Source organism: Pelophylax lessonae, assembly GCF_965119305.1.
Source record: "Pelophylax lessonae genome assembly, chromosome: 6".
NCBI classification, from domain to species: Eukaryota; Metazoa; Chordata; class Amphibia; order Anura; family Ranidae; genus Pelophylax; species Pelophylax lessonae.
In genome coordinates, this window is record NC_138773.1 from 129205476 (window position 1) to 129224831 (window position 19356).

Here is a 19356-nt window from a genome sequence, read left to right on the forward strand (position 1 = left end):
TCGGATCTCCCTTGTCTGCTTATCTGCCTTCGGATCATGACCGGCTTCTCCCTTGGTGGGGCGACCCTGAGGACTGCGACCTGGTATCCACACGCAGCAAAATCCATCCTCCCCACTAGAGGCTCTGGCGAAAACCGGTGGATACTTAGATTCCGCACCTCAGGTTAGCCTGTGTCACTTACCTTGGAGGTTCCCATCTAAGCTCCGCCCTTTGGCACACGTGGGGCCTTCCTCTGCCATCAGGCTACCACTTGTATCCCTAACAGTACAAGTCAGCCATGACAGAGCCTGCAAGAGAAGCCTCACCATTGGAAGAGATCTGCCAACACCTCGCAGCCCTGTCTCAAACCGTAAAGTCGCTTCAAGACGGCTACACACAGCTAGAGGAACGGCTGCGCTCTACGACACTTCAGGGGGATCCTCCTGTATTATCTGCTTCCTCTCCTGCTGCAGCACTCTCTGCACCTGCTTCTGGCCCTACAATAGTGATGCTGCCACCAGAACCTCGAGTTCCTGCTCCCGAAAAATATTCCGGGGATCGCGGTAAATTCCGCACCTTTCGCAACGCCTGCCAGCTGTATTTCTTCCTGCAATCTCGAACCTTTTCTTTGGAGACCACCAAGGTGGGGTTTGTTATCTCCCTGCTCCTAGGCGAACCCCAGTCCTGGGTTCATCGGCTCCTTGAAGAGGGCAGCCCCCATTAAACTCCTTACGGTCATTTTTTGAGGCCATGGCACAGCTCTATGATGACCCGCAGCGATCCTCCACCGCAGAAGCAGCAGGGTCGCAGGCCCGTAGAACACTACGTCACTGACTTCCGCCGCCTCAGTTCCGATACGTCCTGGAACGAAGCAGCACTCCGGTATCAGTTCCGTCTCGGCTTGTCAGAAGGACTGAAGGACGAGCTGGCGCGGGTAGGTGTCCCCAACGCCTTGGAAGATTTGATTTCCCAGGCCATTCAAATCGACCGGTGGCTACGGGAGCGCAGAGCAGAACGATCTCCGCAGCAGTTCAGACCAGCCTGGACGCTACCACGAGTTGCTCATCCTGCATACTTTTCTTCTGCTGGGTCAGCTCTTACCAACCCCGCTCCCGCTGGATACGCCTGAACCTATACAACTTGGGATCATACGGCCTGCTTTGTCCCCGGAGGAGAGACGCCGTCGCCAGTTGGGTAACCTGTGCCTGTATTGCGGTGAAGCTGGACACTATGTGCGCTCCTGCCCGGCAAAATACCATAAGTTCATGCCGGCCTCACCATCTGTTGCCAGTTCCTGGATGTTATCACATCCTCCTTATTTCCCATTATCCTGGGATTACCGTGGTTGCAAGCACATAACCTGCAAGTCAATTGGATCACAGGCACCATCCAGTTCCCATCTCTTTACTGCAAGAATTCCTGTCTACCCGCTCCTCCTGAATTCCCCAAGACTCTGTTCTGTCTTGAATCCGAACCTGATGTATGTTCTGTGGTGCCCAAAGCATACCATGATTTCCTGGACGTATTCAGCAAACGGGGGGATGAGACCTTGCCCCCCCACCGTCCATATGACTGCCCCATCGACTTGCTCCCAGGAGCCGAAATCCCGTTCGGCCGGATCTACCCACTTTCTGAACGTGAGCTGGACGTCTTAAAGGACTATGTAGACGAAAGTCTGAAGAAGGGGTTCATCTGTCCCTCTACCTCTCCCGCAGGGGCAGGTATCTTCTTCGTAGAGAAGAAGAATCACACCCTCCGACCCTGCATCGATTATAGGGATTTAAATAAAGTTATTATTAAAAACCGTTATCCCCTTCCTCTAGTCCCCAAACTCTTTCAGAGACTCAGATCTGCCATCCTGTTTACTAAGCTGGATCTTCGTGGGGCATACAATTTGGTGCGCATCCGAGAGGGCGACGAATGGAAGACTGCTTTCCGCACTAGATTCGGACATTTCGAATACCTGGTAATGCCATTTGGCCTTTGTAATGCTCCTGCCACGTTCCAACACTTTGTGAACGACATCTTCAGGGATTGGTTGGATATCTTCATCATCATCGTATACTTGGATGACATCCTAATCTTCTCAACATCCCTAGAGCAGCATTGCGAGCATGTTCGAAATGTCCTTGGTTGCCTTCGCCAGCATGGTCTCTACGCCAAGGCACTTGGAGACCAAAAATAGAGTCATTTTGACCAAAAACATGATTTCAGGCCATTGGTTACCAAATGCAATTATCTTGTCCAAAACCGGCTTTTTAAGACTTTAATAGACGAAAATACAGTCATTTTGGCTAAGGAAGGTTTTCAGACCTTTGGTGACCAAATGCATTTATTTTGACTAAAATAGGCTTTATTAGACACTTGGAGACCAAAAAAAGAGTCATTTTGACGAAAAACATGTTTCAGGCGATTGGTTACCAGGTGCAGTTATCTTGTCTAAAAGCGGCGTTTTGAGACTCTAAAAGACAAAAATACAGTCTTTTTGGCTAAAAAAGGTTTCCAGACCTTTGGTGACTAAAAAGGCTTTTTAGACACTTGGAGACCAAAATAGAGTCATTTTGACCCAAACAAATGTTTTAGGCGATTGGTTACCAAATGCAATTATCTTGTCCAAAACCGGCTTTTTAAGACTTTAATAGACGAAAATACAATCATTTTGACTACATTTTTTTTCAGACCTTTGGTGACCAAATGCAGTTATTTTGACTAAAAGTGGCTTTTTAGACACTTGGAGACCAAAATATTTATAAAGCCGCTTTTAGACAAGATAATTGCATTTCGTTACCAGTGATCTGAAAACATTAGTTTGGGTCAAAATAACTCTATTTTCGTCTCCAAGTGTCTAAAAAGCCTATTTTAGTCACAATAAATGCTTTTGGTCACCAAAGGTCTGAAAACATTTTTTTAGCCAAAATGACTGTATTTTTGTCTTTTAGACAAGATAACTGCATTTAAACACTTAAAACACCGCTTTTAGAGAAGATAACTGCATTTCATAACCACTGGCCTGAAAAAATGTTTTTGGTCAAAATGACTCTATTTTGGTCTCCAAGTGTCTTAAAAGCCTTTTTTAGTCAAAATAACTGCATTTGGTCACCAAAGGTCTGTAAAAAAAATTTAGTCAAAATGACTGTATTCTCGTCTATTAGAGTCTTAAAAAGCCGGTTTTGGACAAGATAATTGCATTTGGTAACCAATGGCCTGAAATCATGTTTTTGGTCAAAATGACTCTATTTTTGGTCTCCAAGTGCCTTGGCGTAGAGACCATGCTGGCGAAGGCAACCGAGGACATTTCGAACATGCTCGCGATGCTGCTCTAGGGATGTTGAGAAGATTAGGATGTCATCCAAGTATACGATGATGATGAAGATATCCAACCAATCCCTGAAGATGTCGTTCACAAAGTGTTGGAACGTGGCAGGAGCATTACAAAGGCCAAATGGCATTACCAGGTATTCGAAATGTCCGAATCTAGTGCGGAAAGCAGTCTTCCATTCGTCGCCCTCTCGGATGCGCACCAAATTTTATGCCCCACGAAGATCCAGCTTAGTAAACAGGATGGCAGATCTGAGTCTCTGAAAGAGTTTGGGGACTAGAGGAAGGGGAAAACGGTTTTTAATAATAACTTTATTTAAATCCCTATAATCGATGCAGGGTCGGAGGGTGTGATTCTTCTTCTCTACGAAGAAGATACCTGCCCCTGGGGGAGAGGTAGAGGGACGGATGAACCCCTTCTTCAGACTTTCATCTACATAGTCCTTTAAGACGTCCAGCTCACGTTCAGAAAGTGGGTAAATCCGGCCGAACGGGATTTCGGCTCCTGGGAGCAAGTCGATGGGGCAGCCATATGGACGGTGGGGGGGCAAGGTCTCATCCCCCCGTTTGCTGAATACGTCCAGGAAATCATGGTATGCTTTGGGCACCACAGAACATACATCAGGTTCGGATTCAAGACAGAACAGAGTCTTGGGGAATTCAGGAGGAGCGGGTAGACAGGAATTCTTGCAGTAAAGAGATGGGAACTGGATGGTGCCTGTGATCCAATTGACTTGCGGGTTATGTGCTTGCAACCACGGTAATCCCAGGATAATGGGAAATAAGGAGGATGTGATAACATCCAGGAACTGGCAACAGATGGTGAGGCCGGCATGAACTTATGGTATTTAGCCGGGCAGGAGCGCACATAGTGTCCAGCTTCACCGCAATACAGGCACAGGTTACCCAACTGGCGACGGCGTCTCTCCTCCGGGGACAAAGCAGGCCGTATGATCCCAAGTTGTATAGGTTCAGGCGTATCCAGCGGGAGCGGGGTTGGTAAGAGCTGACCCAGCAGAAGAAAAGTATGCAGGATGAGCAACTCGTGGTAGCGTCCAGGCTGGTCTGAACTGCTGCGGAGATCGTTCTGCTCTGCACTCCCGTAGCCACCGGTCGATTTGAATGGCCTGGGAAATCAAATCTTCCAAGGCGTTGGGGACACCTACCCGCGCCAGCTCGTCCTTCAGTCCTTCTGACAAGCCGAGACGGAACTGATACCGGAGTGCTGCTTCGTTCCAGGACGTATCGGAACTGAGGCGGCGGAAGTCAGTGACGTAGTGTTCTACGGGCCTGCGACCCTGCTGCTTCTGCGGTGGAGGATCGCTGCGGGTCATCATAGAGCTGTGCCATGGCCTCAAAAAATGACCGTAAGGAGTTTAATGGGGGCTGCCCTCTTCAAGGAGCCGATGAACCCAGGACTGGGGTTCGCCTAGGAGCAGGGAGATAACAAACCCCACCTTGGTGGTCTCCAAAGAAAAGGTTCGAGATTGCAGGAAGAAATACAGCTGGCAGGCGTTGCGAAAGGTGCGGAATTTACCGCGATCCCCGGAATATTTTTCGGGAGCAGGAACTCGAGGTTCTGGTGGCAGCATCACTATTGTAGGGCCAGAAGCAGGTGCAGAGAGTGCTGCAGCAGGAGAGGAAGCAGATAATACAGGAGGATCCCCCTGAAGTGTCGTAGAGCGCAGCCGTTCCTCTAGCTGTGTGTAGCCGTCTTGAAGCGACTTTACGGTTTGAGACAGGGCTGCGAGGTGTTGGCAGATCTCTTCCAATGGTGAGGCTTCTCTTGCAGGCTCTGTCATGGCTGACTTGTACTGTTAGGGATACAAGTGGTAGCCTGATGGCAGAGGAAGGCCCCACGTGTGCCAAAGGGCGGAGCTTAGATGGGAACCTCCAAGGTAAGTGACACAGGCTAACCTGAGGTGCGGAATCTAAGTATCCACCGGTTTTCGCCAGAGCCTCTAGTGGGGAGGATGGATTTTGCTGCGTGTGGATACCAGGTCGCAGTCCTCAGGGTCGCCCCACCAAGGGAGAAGCCGGTCATGATCCGAAGGCAGATAAGCAGACAAGGGAGATCCGAGAGAATGGTCAAACAAGCCGGGGGTCAGGACGGGCAGCAGGTCAACAAGGTCAGGAACAAGCCAAAGGTCAAAACGGATATCAAACAGGTAACAGGAAGCAGGCTTCAGGAACACAGGAAGAGCTGCAGACAAGTCAGCAAAGACACAGTGCTTCTGAGCTTTTTAAATAAGGCAGCCTGTTTGCCAATTACTGCAATTAGTCTGCTCTAGGTTAACCCTTTAGATTGCAGATACATGACAACACATCAGTGTGCTCAGGAAGCATTCCTAACAGCGGCCAATACGGAAGGCTTCATTATATACCTGCAGCAGCACGGGCACCAACTGTTCAGCATATCGGCTATAAACCTCCGACGGGATACCATCAGCCCCCGAAGATTTACCAGGCTTAGTAGATTTCAAGGCCGCATAAAGTTCGTTTTCCGTAAGGGGGGCCCCAAGCACAGTCCCAGGCAGACAGAGAAGGCAAATCGCAGGAAGCCAAAAAAATCGGCAATTTCTCGTGAGTCAGCCGAGATCTTAGAGGAGTAAAGATCAGCAAAAAACTTCCCAAGTACTCTCCGTATGTCAGCCGTGGCGTGCCAAAGCACCCCCTGAGGATCCTTAATCTGGGGTATAAATGCCGCAGGCTGCTGCGAGCGAACCAGCATGGCCAACATATGACCCGTGTTTTCTCCCTTCTTAAAATACCTCTGCTGCAAGAAGAAGCGCTTGTTTTCAGCCTTTTGAATCTAGACCGACTTGGCCATAGATTGGGCAGCCAGCCACGACCTCTGAGTATCATCTGACACCGGTCCCTAACATAAGTTTCCTCCGCTCTAGTCACTGCGTCCAACAACACAGTATTCTCCCATTGCCTGGTGTCCGTTTTAACGGCATTAACCGTACGCATAAACTGACCTCCCATGAATGCCTTAGCCGCATCCCACACCACCCCCACCTCTGCGGATTCCAAATTGTCAGCAAAAAAGGATGTTAGTTTGGGTGGCAGGGGATCAGGACTAGGAAAGAGCGTCAGCCAGAATGCATTGAGTTTCCAAAGGGATTTCCCCGCCACGACCACCAGAGGCAGTAGCGAACCATTACCCAGCCCCAGATCTATCCTAGACAATCCCGAGTGTGATGCTGAGAAGCACGAAAACTTTCGTACCTCAGGGTGGCCCATCCTCCAGACATCTGTCAGTCCAAGTTCACCCACCAACTGAGCAAGGGGCGTAGCCCCCCGGCCAGCATAGGTCCACCGGTGTGAGAGTCAAGACAGAACAGAGTCTTGGGGAATTCAGGAGGAGCGGGTAGACAGGAATTCTTGCAGTAAAGAGATGGGAACTGGATGATGCCTGTGATCCAATTGACTTGCGGGTTATGTGCTTGCAACCACGGTAATCCCAGGACAATGGGAAATAAGGAGGATGTGATAACATCCAGGCTAATCAGTTCCTTATGGCCGGAGGAGGAGACCATAGGAAGGGGAAAAGTTTCTTGGGTCACGGGCCCGGATTTGATGTGGGAGCCATCAGCCAGGAAGATGGTGAGGTCCTGAGTCTTGAGCCGGAGAGGTACGCCATGTTGCAGGGCGAACGAGCGATCAATGAAACAACGGCAGGCTCCCAAGTCAATGATTGCGGTAACTGGGACGAGTCCTTCCGGAAGTTGTAATGACACAGGAAAGGCTAGGTGGGAGGAACTGGCAACAGATGGTGAGGCCGGCATGAACTTATGGTATTTTGCTGGGCAGGAGCTCACATAGTGTCCAGCTTCACCGCAATACAGGCACAGGTTACCCAACTGGCGACGGCGTCTCTCCTCCGGGGACAAAGCAGGCCGTATGATCCCAAGTTGTATAGGTTCAGGCGTATCTGAGGCGACTCCAGCGGGAGCGGGGTTGGTAAGAGCTGACCCAGCAGAAGAAAAGTATGCAGGATGAGCAACTCGTGGTAGCATCCAGGCTGGTCTGAACGGCTGCGGAGATCGTTCTGCTCTGCGCTCCCGTAGCCACCAGTCGATTTGAATGGCCTGGGAAATCAAATCTTCCAAGGCATTGGGGACACCTACCCGCGCCAGCTCGTCCTTCAGTCCTTCTGACAAGCCAAGACGGAACTGATACCGGAGTGCTGCTTCGTTCGAGGATGTAACGGAACTGAGGCGGCGGAAGTCAGTGACGTAGTGTTCTACGGGCCTGCGACCCTGCTGAAGAACATGAAGCACAGCTTCTGCGGTGGAGGATCGCTGCGGGTCATCATAGAGCTGTGCCATGGCCTCAAAAAATTACCGTAAGGAGTTTAATGGGGGCTGCCCTCTTCAAGGAGCCGATGAACCCAGGACTGGGGTTCGCCTAGGAGCAGGGAGATAACAAACCCCACCTTGGTGGTCTCCAAAGAAAAGGTTCGAGGTTGCAGGGAGAAATACAGCTGGCAGGCGTTGCGAACGGCGCGGAATTTACCGCGATCCCCGGAATATTTTTCGGGAGCAGGAACTCGAGGTTCTGGTGGCAGCATCACTACGGTAGGGCCAGAAGCAGGTGCAGAGAGTGCTGCAGCAGGAGAGGAATTAGATAATACAGGAGGATCCCCCTGAAGTGTCGTAGAGAGCAGCCTTTCCTCTAGCTGTGTGTAGCCGTCTTGAAGCGACTTTACGGTTTGAGATAGGGCTGCGAGGTGTTGGCAGATCTCTTCCAACGGTGAGGCTTCTCTTGCAGGCTCCGTCATGGCTGACTTGTACTGTTAGGGATACAAGTGGTAGCCTGATGGCAGAGGAAGGCCCCACGTGTGCCAGAGGGCGGAGCTTAGACGGGAACCCCCAAGGTAAGTGACACAGGCTAACCTGAGGTGCAGAATCTAAGTATCCACCGGTTTTCGCCAGAGCCTCTAGTGGGGAGGATGGATTTTGCTGCGTGTGGATACCAGGTCGCAGTCCTCAGGGTCGCCCCACCAAGGGAGAAGCCGGTCATGATCCGAAGGCAGATAAGCAGACAAGGGAGATCCGAGAGAATGGTCAAACAAGCCGGGGGTCAGGACGGGCAGCAGGTCAACAAGGTCAGGAACAAGCCAAAGGTCAAAACGGATATCAAACAGGTAACAGGAAGCAGGCTTCAGGAACACAGGAAGAGCTGCAGACAAGTCAGCAAAGACACAGTGCTTCTGAGCTGTTTAAATAAGGCAGCCTGTTTGCAATTACTGCAATTAGTATGCTCTAGGTTAACCCTTTAGATTGCAGATTCATGACAGCACATCAGTGTGCTCAGGAAGCATTCCTAACAGCGGCCAATACGGAAGGCTTTGTTATATACCCGCAGCAGCACGGGCACGGGTACCATCAGCCCCCGGAGATTTACCATGCTTAGTAGATTTCAAGGCCGCATAAAGTTCATTTTCCGTAAGGGGGGCCCCAAGCACAGCCACGTCCCAGGCAGACAGAGAAGGCAAATCGCAGGAAGCCAAAAAAATCGGCAATTTCTCGTGAGCCAGCCGAGATCTTAGAGGAGTAAAGATCAGCATAAAACTTCCCAAGTACTCTCCGTATGTCAGCTGTGGCATGCCAGAGCACCCCCTGAGGATCCTTAATCTGGGGTATAAATGCCGCAGGCTGCTGCGAGCGAACCAGCATGGCCAACATATGACCCGTGTTTTCTCCCTTCTCAAAATACCTCTGCTGCAAGAATAAGCGCTTGTTTTCAGCCTTTTGAATCAAGACCGACTTGGCCATAGATTGGGCAGCCAGCCACGACCTCTGAGTATCATCTGACGGGTCCCTAACATAAGTTTCCTCCGCTCTAGTCACTGCGTCCAACACAGTATTCTCCCATTGCCTGGCGTCCGTTATAATGGCATTAACCGTACGTATAAACTGACCTCCCATGAATGCCTTAGCCGCATCCCACACCACCCCCACCTCTGCGGATTCCAAATTGTCAGCAAAAAAGGACGTTAGTTTGGGTGGCAGGGGATCAGAACTAGGAAAGAGCGTCAGCCAGAATGCATTGAGTTTCCAAAGGGATTTCCCCGCCACGACCACCAGAGGCAGTAGCGAACCATTACCCAGCCCCAGATCTATCCTAGACAATCCCGAGTGTGACGCCGAGAAGCACGAAAACTTTCGTACCTTACGGTGGCCCATCCACCAGACATCTGTCAGTCCGAGTTCACCCACCAACCGAGCAAGGGGCGTAGCCCCCCCGGCCAGCATAGGTCCACCGGAGTGAGAGGAAAACCTATCCCTGGCAGTAAAGTCCCCCAACATCAGCAGGGGCACATCAGGAAGTTGAGCAATATGTGGCACGATAAGTTTAAGTACCCCTGCAGAATACGGGGGGGGGGCACAAGTACACACCTAAGGCTTGCTAGTTGGCAGGATAAAACAAACCGGCCCTCAGGGTCAATCACAGACTTTGAGCATAGAAACCGTACCCCCTTCTTAATCAAAATACACACCCCTCTCGAATAAGTGGAGTAAACAGAGTGGAACTGGTGACTAAATACGCTAGGAGCTAGACACGGGGAAGTGGAAGGAGACATATGGGTCTCCTGCAGGCAAACCACATCTGCCTGCAGGCGTTTGATGGTGCGGAGCACCGCCGTCCTCTTTACCGGGTTGCTGAGGCCCCGCACATTCCAGGACATCACACAAATATTATCAGCCATAGTCAAAATGTAGCCATACACGGAGCGTCAGGCAACCCAGCCAGGGAGGTGAAAGAGGGCACCCAGAAAGGGTGAACCCACTACACCCCACCAGCACAGCCCAGCTATATAGAGAGAGCAACAGGAGTAGTCGCCCAGCCCACACAGTACCGGTGCAGCCCCAGCATAGAGAACAGTCAATAGGAACATCCACAGCATAGGGTAAAATAATAGCAGTAGAGCGACAAAGTACATGCAGGAAAAGCAAAAATCGAGTCGAGGACCAGAAAAAAGGCAAAAAGGGGGGAACAAAAAGGCAATACACGTCTGCCACGTGTGGGGGAAGGGACGAGTCAATAGGGCATGTCCAGTCACGACCAAGGGGGGGAAACCGAAGAGGGACCACCGATGCCAGTGTAGTCTCCTCAAAATTAGCAACCATGTGAGAGGTAGCAACCATTAGTGCAGCAGAAGAGCTCCCATCATAACAGGAAAAGTGTGTGTAACATCAAGTGCCAGGTATAGGCAGGAGAACCGAAAGGATCCATGACCGGCCGAAAAGAGTACAAAAGTTCCAAAAAGTAGAAACGATCCTCAAAGGTCTTCTCGCCTGGGGGAAGTGGCCGCCCGCAGGGCCCCACTATTAGCATCCAGCCATTGAACAGCAGCAGAAGGCTTGTCAAAGAACAACACCTCATCCCGGGCCACCACCCAGAGCCTGGAAGGGTACAGCATAGCGTATTGAACATTCAAGTCCCGCAATCTCCTCTTGACCTCTACGAATTTCGTACGCTGTTTCTGCACCACCACAGAGTAATCGGGGAACAGGGAGATCCTTGAGTTGTCAATCTTGAGCCTCCCCTGCATTCCCCTGGCTTTAGTAATTGAGGAATTTGAAGATGAAAGTGCGCGGGGGGGGGCTCCAGGAGGAAGAGGTCGCATAGGCACCCTATGAGCACGTTCCACCGAAAACATGGAAGTAAAGGATTCTTGCCCAAAAGTAGAGAGCAGCCATTGTTCAATGAAAGCCACAGGATCTTTACCTTCCGCCCGCTCAGGGATCCCAATTGCTCTGATATTACTCCGTCTCATCCTATTCTCCAAGTCATCCAGACGAGCAGCTTGCTGGGCTGAGAGCAGGGCAGTATGTTTCACTTTCCTTTGCAAAGGCGCCATGTCATCCTCCAGGGAGCTGACCCTGCCTTCCACTGCCGCTGTCCTCTCCCTCAATTTCTGCATATCATGTCTCATGAACGATATCTCAGCCTTGACCCCCTTTAACTCAGGCTGTCAGGGCCGTAATTGATGTGGTACAGGTGGTAACCGCAGCCATAATGTCCCGCAACGTGGGTTCTGTGTCCGGGGTAGGAGATGATTGCCTCGGGGCCTGGTCTGCATCTGCTGCCTCCCAATCAGCAATCTGGCGGGAGAGATCCCCAAAGGGAACAGTGTCATCCGTGTCTGCATGCGACCCCGGTGAGCCGGATCGATGGTCCTCAGATAGAGTTTGGGGGTCCCGGGCAGCAGGCTTAGCAAAAAGCTTTTGAGCAGCCTCCAGATATGTTGCCTTCCGTTCTGCACGCTGCGAGGCGCCGCCATCTTGGATCGGGCCGGCCTGTGCGGATTTCCCTCTTTACCCTTCTTAGACATCACGGAGAGAAGATGGAGGACTCACCGGGTGATCACCGCACTCTAGGGAACACAGGGCACCGAGTGACGGTAGAAATCGGAGCAGGATAAGGAGTTACACAGGATAACTACCAGGATCAACAGCGGAGCTCACAGCATGCACGTCCGCTCACACCCGCAGCTCGGCCACGCCCCCCTGAAAAAAATTTAGTCAAAATGACTGTATTTTTGTCTTTTAGAGTCTTAAAAGGCTTGTAGGCTTTTTAGACACTTGAAAACCAAAATAGAGTCATTTTGACCCCAAAAAATTTTTGTCAGGCTATTGGTTACCACATGCAGTTATCTTGTCTAAAAAGCGGCTGTTTAAGACTCTAAAAGACGAAAAGATGAAAATTTTGACAAAAAAAAGTCAGACCTTTGGTGACCAAATGTAGTTATTTTGACTAAAAAAATGCTTTTTAGACACTTGGAGACCAAAATAATTTAACTTTGACCCAAAAATTTTTTTCAGGCCATTGGTTTACCAAATCTGGTCTAAAACCGGCGTTTTAAGACTCTAAAAGCCGAAAATACTGTCATTTTGGCTAAAACATTTTTTCCAGATCTTTGGTGATCAAATGCAGTTATTCTGACTAAAAAAGGCTTTTAAGACACTTGGAGACAAAAATAGAGTCATTTTGACCCCCAAAAATTTTTTTCAGGCCATTGGTTTACTAAATGCAGTTATCTTGTCTAAAACAAGCGTTTTAAGACTCTAAAAGACGAAAATAGTCATTTTGACCAAAAACATTTTTTCAGGCTATTGGTTACCACATGCTGTTATCTTGAAAGCCAACGAATAAAGGAAAAGCCAAAAGCCTACAGCACCTGGTATTCCCAGCTGGTCTCCCATCCAGGTACTAACCAGGCCCGACCCTGCTTAGCTTCCGAGATCAGACAGGATTGGGCATGTTCAGGGTGATGTGGCCATAGGCAATCACCACTGCCACCATCGACCCCTTTGAACTTGGCCATGGCAAGATGGCACCTCAGGAGAAACAAAAAAAAGGCCAACGAATAAAGGAAAAGCCAAAAGCCTACAGCACCTGGTATTCCCAGGTGGTCTCCCATCCAGGTACTAACCCGTAGGGATGATCGAACGGTTCGGGTCGACCATCGGTTCGACCCGAACATTGGGTGTTCGAAATTCGGCCGAATTCCGAACTTTTTGCGGTAAAAGTTCGGAATTCGGCCACCAGAACCGCCCAAAATGCACTGGTACAGGAACTGGGCTTTAAAAGAACGTGATTGGCCCAGAAACATCAGCAAAAGCCAACGAGGGGGCAGGAGTCTTCTGGGAACGTGATTGGAGTGACTACGGAGACCAGGTTCCAATCAGAAGTGAATACGCCCCACAGTATATAAGATAGCCCCGCCTAACCCCTAGCACAGTGATACAGAGTCTGTTGAAGAGAGTGGAAGCATTTCTCTTACTCCTGCTTTGCTACACTATGTTTTCTGCATAGGCGATTGCTTCTAAAGCTCCATATAGCATAATTGCATTCAGCTTACAGCCAGTCAGTGTAGTTAGAAATACAGCGATTGTGCTGGTTTTTTGAGTTAGAAATGAGGAAAGGGATATCTAGTGTAGTTAGGGAACTTTGTACCACAGTAGTTAGATGTAATAATCTAGTTTCTGTAGGGAAAGTGAAAGTGAAAGTGTGAGGGTTCTGTGTAGTGAGCACGTTCCACAGTGCTGATATATCTACAGCAGGTATACGTGCTTGCTAGTCAGCAAAATACATTGCCTCAGTGACAACTTAACGCCTGTTCTTGAAAGCGTTAGGTCCACTGTGCAAAAGGCTTTGCAACTGTGCGTGACACGCATCTGCTGTGCTGTATTCAGCGACAACTGTGGGTCGCATAGCAGTGTGCGTTTTTAACCGCACAGAGTTGCCAACGCCTCAGTGACAAATATGCCAGGTAGACCAAGAAAAGGCATACGTGGCCCTGCTGCGGAAAGGGGCACAGCTTCTAGGGTGTCTAGAGGCAGGGGTGGACGTGGTGGTCAGTCCTCAGCCAGGCCACCATTTGCATTGTTCTCCGGCAGTGGCCAAGCTATACGTCCACAGTACGTACAGGAGGTGGTGGACTATATTACCAAACCCTCATCATCGGCATCATCTGCAACTACAGTGACCCAGGCAGAGAAAAGTGGTCAGTCTTCTGCAGTTGGCAGAACAAATAGAGATGAATCCATGTCCACCTCACGTCCTCCCTTAGACCCAACTTCAGACATGGCAGAGGAGTCAGCTGAGCTGTTTGACCACAGTGTCGGCCATCTACTCCAGCCTGATGCTCAGTAATTTATGGAGTCTGATGTTGGGTCTGAGGTTGAGAAGGAGGCAGAGCAAGCAAGAGGGGAGAGCAGACAGCCCGCTCCATCTAAGGCCGCACCTGTTGTCTCCCGGGCCACTATACACACCTCTTCTTGATGGGCCTTTTTTGAGACATCCCATGCAGACCGAACAGTTGCGATCTGCAAGATTTGTCAGAAGGGTATAAAACGTGGCAAAAATGTCAACCACCTGGGTACAAGCTGCCTAAACAGGCATTTGACAACCCACCACTTGGCCTGTTGGCAGGAGCATTTGAAGAACCCACAAAAGGGCCAAAGATCGGTCAGTCGGCCTCCTAGTCCTCCTCGCGCTGCTCCTCGTGCTCCACCTGCACATCAGTCTGTTCCTGGCCCTGCTATAGTCACTCGTCACCTGTTGGCAGCCTCCATTGACAGGGATGATGATATAGCAGGCAGTGTCGCATCTACCTCCAGCACACCACCAGCTGTAACATCTAGACGCCAAATTTCGATTCCACGCATGCTGGAACGAAAACAAATGTATACTCCCCGCCACCCACATACCCAGCATCTAAACAGTAATTTGGCAAAACTACTGGCTCTGCAACTGTTACCATTTAACCTGGTAGAGTCTGCTCCCTTCCGTGACTTTGCAAAATGTGCAGTTCCACAGTGGCAGGTGCCAAGTCGGCATTACTTTGCCCGTAAGGCCCTGCCATCCCTATACCAACATGTGGAAGGCAATGTAGTGTCGTCCCTGGCCACGTCAGTCAGCCGTAAGATACACCTGACGGCTGACACTTGGTCAAGCAAACATGGGCAGGGACGGTACATTTCTGTCACTGCTCATTGGGTGACACTGCTTGCCAGCGGAAGGGATTGTAGCCAGAGCTCGGTGCTGCAGCCAGGTTGCCCCCACGTCTGCAAACAGCTGGTGGGGTCGCTGATCCGGGTAGATCGATCACTTCTACCCCCTTCTGCTCCTCCTCCTACTCATCCTCCTCCATGCCCTCCTCTGCAGAACGGTCCTTTGAATATGATGAGGTACAACGTAAGCGTTCAAAGGGCTATTGTATGTCTCAGGCCAAAAGGTGTCACGCAGTGCTGCAGCTTGTGTGTCTAGGGGACAGGCAGCATACTGCCCCTGAGATTCTTGGGGCTCTGCAGGCACAGGCCCAGAGGTGGTTGACACCACGCCAGCTGCAGCCAGGGATGGTGGTTACCGATAATGGGTCAAAACTCCTGGCCGCCCTTCGTCAGGGAAAGTTGACCCATGTGCTATGCCTGGCGCATGTCCTGAATCTCGTGGTACAGCGGTTTTTGAACTCATAACCGGGAATGCAGGATGTGCTAAGGATGGCAAGAAGGGTGTGGAATCACTTCAGGCAGTTGTACAGTGCCACTGCACGTTTGGCCGAAGTGCAGCGCAAGTTTCACCTGCCGGTACACCGCCTCGTCTGTGACATGCCCACCCGCTGGAACTCCACCTTGGCTATGCTGCAGCACCTGTACATGCAGCAGAGGGCCCTCAATGAATATCTCTGCGCGTACAGCACCAGCACTGGCTCAGCGCGCCTGGGCTTCTTTTCACCACGGCAGTGGCTTTTGATTAAGGATGCATGTGCTGTCCTCTCGGCATTTGAGGAGTCCACAAGGATGGTCAGCCGGGACAGCGCATGCATCAGTGACACCCTACCGGTACTGTTTTTGTTGGAGCACACTCTGCGTGGCATTATGGACAGGGCACTGGAGGCAGAGCAGCAGGAGGAAGAGGAGGACTTCCTTGCCTCTCAAGGCCCCCTTTATCCTGAGAATCCTGACCCCATTATGCCTAGCTCCCAGAGGCCCGAGCAGGATCCAGGGGTGGAAGAGGAGGAGGACGATTCTTCGGGAACTTTTGCAGGCTTTGAGGTGGAGGAGGAGGAGGAAGACATGCGGCAATCTGCAAGGCCTAGTTTGACTCCCTCGATGGTGGAGATTGATTTTGCTGCGTGTTAGTACCAGGTCGCGGTCCTCAGGATTGCCCCACCAGGAGGTGAGCAAGCCAGGGTCCAGTAGCAGATACAGCAGGTCAGGATCAAGCAGAAGCGTAGTCTAGGAATAGCCAAAGGTCGGTAACAAGTAGTTGCAGGTCGGGATTAGGCAAAAGCATAGTCGAGGAACAAGCCAAGTGTCGATAATGGATGGTAGCAAAGATACGGATGGTAGCAGGAGAGACAAGCGAAATATCGGCTGTTGAAGGCTCAATATTTTGCCAACCAGGAAGTGCAAAGACATGGCTTAAAACAGGAAGTTCATGGGAGGAGCAAAGGGTTCAAAGTTCAAGGCAATAAAGTTTCACAGCAGGGTCATTCAAGGATTTGTCCAAGGAGCTGTCCAGCATTCCAGGTGGCTCAGCAAGTAGAGTCATTGGCAGACACACTGGAGGTCCCAGGTTCAAGTCTGGGTCCTGACATTGTGAAAATACACCCGTTAATTATATGCACATTTAAAGAGACAGCACCTTTTTAAAAAAAAAACTCTAATCTTGTTTCCAGTGCACTGCATTATGTCCCCATCATACACATTGGCTGGGCAGTTGATTAGGAGCAAAAGAAAGGAACCGTTGAGCAAAAAAGTCATTTTTGAAGGTTTGGCATGCTATAATTGTGGTTCTGAACATGCTACAGAGCTGAAACATCACAGGTACACCTTTTAGACCCCACAGACACAAAATCCAAAGAAATCTTTTTTTTTTCCCAATAATTTTTTCAATAATTGGCTCTCTATCAAAAACGACAATTTTTAAGAACTTTTTTTGTGTGATTAATAGTCCCTGGGGCATGACCCAGAACCCTAGGCACTTTTTAGGGGCATTTATTGGGTTTTAGGGCTTCAAAATTGTGTTTTTTAATTACCGAAGTTCGGGTCCCATTGATTTCAATGGGGTTCTGGAATCTGAACCGAACTTTCGGGAAATTCGGGTCTTCTGGTCGAACCAAACTTTTCAAAAGTTCGATCATCCCTACTAACCAGGCCCGACCCTGCTTATCTTCCGAGATCAGGCGCGTTCAGGGTGATGTGGCCATAGGCGATTATCACTGCCACCCTCGACCCCTTTGAACTTGCACATGGCAAGATGGCAACTCAGGAGAAACAAAAAGAAAGCCAACGAATAAAGGAAAAGCCAAAAGCCTAGAGCACCTGATATTCCCAGGCGGTCTCCCATCCAGGTACTAACCAGGCCCGACAATGCTTAGCTTCCAAAATCAGACGAGATCGGGCGCGTTCAGGGTGATGTGGCCATAGGCGATTGTCGCTGCCACCCTCGACCCCTTTGAACTTGCTCATGGCAAGATGGCACCTCAGGAGAAACAAAAAGAAAGCCAACGAATAAAGGAAAAGCCAAAATGCTACAGCACCCTGTATTCCCAGGCGGTCTCGCATCCAGGTACAAACCAGGCCCGACCCTGCTTAGCTTCTGAGATCAGATGAGATCGGGCGTGTTAAGGGTGATGTGGCCATAGGCGATTACCACTGCCACCCTCGACTCCTTTGAACTTGGCCATGGCAAGATGGCACCTCAGGAGAAACAAAAATAAAGCCAACGAATAAAGGAAAAGCCAAAAGCCTTCAGCACCTGGTATTCACAGGCAGTCTCCCGTCCAGGTACTAAACAGGCCCGACCCTGCTTAGCTTCCAAGATCAGACGCGATCGGGCTCGTTCAGGGTGATGTGGCCATAGGCGATCACACAACGGCCACCCTCGACCCCTTTGAACTTGGCCATGGCAAGATGGCAAGATGGCACCTCATGAGAAACAAAAAGAAAGCCAACGAATAAAGGAAAAGCCAAAAGCCTACAGCACCTGGTTTTCCCAGGCGGTCTCCCATCCAGGTACTAACCAGGCCCGACACTGCTTAGTTTCTGAGATCAGACACGTTCAGGGTGATGTGGTCGTAGGCTATCACCACTGCCATCCTTGACCCCTTTGAACTTGGTAATGGCAAGATGGTACCTCAGGAGAAACAAAAATAATGCCAACGAATAAAGGAAAAGCCAAAATCCTACAGCACCTGGTAATCCCAGGCGGTCTCCCATCCAGAAGTAAGTGTTGGCCTGTATAGGCCCCAAAAATTAGCCCACATGGGTTTAACTGACAGCTAAGAATGAAGTATTCTGTGGCTGAAGGTAAGTGTCAGGTATACCCATGTGGGCTAATTTCTGGTGCCTTTTATGGCCGACACTTACTTCTGTATCCTGTGAATGCCTAATGTACCTTTAGCCACAGAATATTACGTTCTTACCAGTCAGGTAAACCCATGTGAGCTAATTTTTGGGGCCTATACAGGCCGACACTTACTTCTGTATACTGTGTGAATGCCTAATGTACCTCCAGCCATCAAATACTACGTTCTCTGCTGTCAGTTAAACCCATGTGAGCTAATTTTTGGGGCCTATACAGGCCAACACTTCTGTATACTGTGAATGCCTAATGTACCTCCAGCCATCAAATACAGTACGTTCTTTGCTGTCAGTTAAACCCATGTGAGCTAATTTTTGGGGCCTATACAGGCTGACACTTACTTCTGTATCCTGTGAATGCCTAATATACCTTCAGCCACAGAATACTACGATCTTAGCTGTCAGTTAAACCCATGTGGGCTAGTTTTTGGGGACTATACAGGCCGACACTTACTTCTGTATCCTGTGAATGCCTAATGTACCTTCAGCCTCCAAATACTACATACTTACCTCCCACATCTCCGCGCCCTCTAGACGAAACAGTTCCGAAAAGTTGCGATTATGCCAAATCGGAGTCTGAGGAAGGTAACCCGTGATCTGCAACATCCCCTTGACACAGCGCCACACCATGCGAATCAAGGCGAGTGTGGGTAACCGAGTCCCCATATTGGAGAACCCCGCTTCAAGGTGTACAAGGACAGGGTGAGGCGAGTCAGATGAGCAACTCGTGGTAGCGTCCAGGCTGGTCTGAACGGCTGCAGAGATCGTTCTGCTCTGCGCTCCCGTAGCCACCGGTCGATTTGAATGGCCTGGGAAATCAAATCTTCCAAGGCATTGGGGACACCTACTGCTGCGAGCGAACCAGCATGGCCAACATATGACCCGTGTTTTCTCCCTTCTCAAAATACCTCTGCTGCAAGAATAAGCGCTTGTTTGCAGCCTTTTGAATCGAGACCGACTTGGCCATAGATTGGGCAGCCAGCCACGACCTCTGAGTATCATCTGACGGGTCCCTAACATAAGTTTCCTCCGCTCTAGTCACTGCGTCCAACACAGTATTCTCCCATTGCCTGGTGTCCGTTTTAATGGCATTAACCGTACGTATAAACTGACCTCCCATGAATGCCTTAGCCCCATCCCACACCACCCCCACCTCTGCGGATTCCAAAT